Genomic DNA, 3,008 nt, shown 5'->3' on the forward strand with positions numbered 1-3,008 from the left:
CTATTTTTGATCAAGTCCTGCTAGCACCTATTTGAACATATAAGTCAGCATTTCTTAAAATTATCTTTAAAAGATACACTTATGCATAATCATTATTGAGAAACAGGATTTACTGAAGACCTAGGAGAGATATTAGGTCACACACTCCTAATAAAAAACAAAACTGTCTAAAAGTATCTACTTTTTTTTTTTCTTTTTGCAGTACACGGGCCTCTCACTGTTGTGGCCTCTCCCTTTGCAGAGCACAGGCTCTGGACGCACAGGCCCAGTGGCCATGGCTCACGGGCCCAGCCGCTGCGCAGCATGTGGGATCTTCCCGGACTGGGGCACGAACCTGTGTCCCCTGCATCGGCAGGTGGACTCTCAACCACTGTGCCACTAGGGAAGCCTGATATATTTCTTTAAATCCTTGAATATATTTGTAATAGTTTTTTTACTCTTTTTTTTTTTAATTCCATCTACGGCATGGCTCTTCTGAAGATGCTACTGAATGTCACAGGTGTTTAATGGCATCTTTACACTCACACAATGTCTCTATATCACACTCATCAGACAAGCATCCTTCTTTTTAAGTTTTAAAATAACAAAATAACAAATGCTGTCAAAGATGTGCAGCTTTGCTCCCTTTGACAGCACATATACTAAAATTGGAATGATATAGAGAAGATTAGCATGGTCCCTGCACAAAGAAGACATGCAAATTCATGGAGCATTCCATATTTTTACTAGAGAAAGAAGAACAAACAAAACCCAAAGTTACCAGAAAGAAAGAAATCATAAAGATCAGAGCAGAAATAAATGAAATAGAAACAAAAAAAACAATAGCAAAGATCAATAAAACTAAAACCTGGTTCTTTGAGAAGATAAACAAAATTGATAAATCATTAGCCAGACTAATCAAGAAAAAGAGGGAGAGGATTCAAATCAATAAAATTCAAAATGTAAAAGGAGAAGTTACAACACACACCACAGAAATACAAAGCATCCTGAGAGACTACTAAGCACCTCTATACAAATAAAATGGACAATATGAAAGAAATGGACAAATTCTTAGAAAGTTATAACCTTCCAAGACTGAACCAGGAAGAAATAGAAAATATGAAAAGACTAATCACAATAATGAAATTGAAACTGTGATTAAAAATCTCCAACAAACAAAAGTCTGGGACCAGATGGCTTCACAGGTGAATATATGAAACATTTAGAGAAAAGTTAACACCCATTCTTCTAAAACTCTTCCAAAAAATTGCATAGGAAGGGGCACTCCCAAACTTATTTTATGAGGCCATGATCACCCTGATACCAAAACCAGACAAAGATACTATAAAAAAAAGAAAATTACAGACAAATATCACTGATGAATATAGATGTAAAACTCCTCAACAAAATATTAGCCAACAGAATCCAACAACACATTAAAAGGATCATACACCATGATAAAGTGGGATTTATCCAAGGATTCTTCAATATATATAAATCAATCAACATGATACACCATATTAACAAATTGAAGGAGAAAAACCATATGATCATCTCAATAGATGCAGAAAAAGCTTTTGACAAAATTCAACACCCATTTATGATAAAAAACTCTCCAGAAACTGGACATAGAGGGAGCCTACCTCAACATAATAAAGGCCATACATGACAAACCCACAGCAAACATCATTCTCAATGGTGAAAAACTTAAAGCATTTCCTCTATGATCAGGAAGAAGACAAGGATGTCCACTCTCACCACTATTATTCAACATAGTTTTGGAAGTCCTAGCCATGGCAATCAGAGAAGAAAAAGAAATAAAAAGAATACAAATAGGAAAAGAAGAAGTAACACTGTCACTGTTTGCAGATGACATGATAATATACATAGAGAATCCTAAAGATGCTACCAGAAAACTACTAGAGCTAATCAATGAATTTGGTAAAGTTGCAGGATACAAAATTAATGCACAGAAATCTCTTGCATTCCTACACACTAATGATGAAAAATCTGAAAGATAAATTAAGGAAACACTCCCATTTACCATTGTAGCAAAAAGAATAAAATACCTAGGAATAAATCTACCTAGGGGGAGAAAAGACCTGTATTCAGAAAACTATAAGACACTGATGAAAGAAATTAAAGATGATACCAATAGATGAAGAAATATACCATCTTCCTGGATTGGAAGAATCAATATTTTGAAAACGACTATACTACTGAAAGCAATCTACAGATTCAATGCAATCCCTATCAAATTACCAATGGCATGTTTTATGGAACTAGAACAAAAAATCTTAAAATTTGTATGGGGACATCAATGACTCTGCATAGCCAAAGCAGTCTTGAGGGAAAAAAAAAAAAAAAAAAAACAGAGCAGGAGGAATCAGCCGCCCTGATTTCAGATTATACTACAAAGCTACAGTAATCAAGACAATAAGGTATTGGCACAAAAACGGAAACAGAGATCAATGGAACAAGATAGAAAGCCCAGAGATAAACCCATGCACCTATGGTCAACTAATCTATGACAAAGGAGGCAAGGATATACAATAGAGAAAAGACAGTCTCTTCAATAAGTGGTGCTGGGAAAACTGGACAGCTGCATGTAAAAGAATGAAATTAGAACACTCCCTAACACCATACACAAAAATAAACTCAAAATGGATTAGAGACCTCAATGTAAGACTGGGCACTATAAAACTCTTAGAGGAAAACATAGGGAGAACACTCTTTAGGATTAATCACAGCAAGATCTTTTTTGATCCACCTCCTATAGTAATGGAAATAAAAACAAAAATAAACAAATGGGACCTAATGAAACTTCAAAGCTTTTGCACAGCAAGGGAAACCATAAACAAGACGAAAAGACAACCTTCAGAATAGGAGAAAATATTTGCAAATTAATCAACTGACAAAAGATTAATCTCCAAAATATATAAATAGCTCATGCAGCTCAATATTTAATAAACAAACAACCCAGTCCAAAAATGGGCAGAAGACCTAAATAGACATTTCTCCAAAGAAGA

At 34.8% G+C, this 3,008-nt stretch overlaps 1 non-coding gene across 1 annotated transcript; it reads left to right on the forward strand.

The window, feature by feature from the left end:
• The first annotated feature begins 617 nt into the window (after positions 1–617).
• LOC113632205 (U6 spliceosomal RNA) lies at positions 618–724 on the forward strand. Its single transcript, XR_003437725.1, has one exon. It is a non-coding gene; the product is annotated as a U6 spliceosomal RNA (small nuclear RNA).
• Positions 725–3,008: the final 2,284 nt, after the last annotated feature.

Source organism: Aethalodelphis obliquidens, unplaced genomic scaffold, assembly GCF_003676395.1.
Source record: "Aethalodelphis obliquidens isolate GAN/ISIS:26980383/991018 unplaced genomic scaffold, ASM367639v1 scaffold35, whole genome shotgun sequence".
In the NCBI taxonomy this organism is placed as follows: domain Eukaryota; kingdom Metazoa; phylum Chordata; class Mammalia; order Artiodactyla; family Delphinidae; genus Aethalodelphis; species Aethalodelphis obliquidens.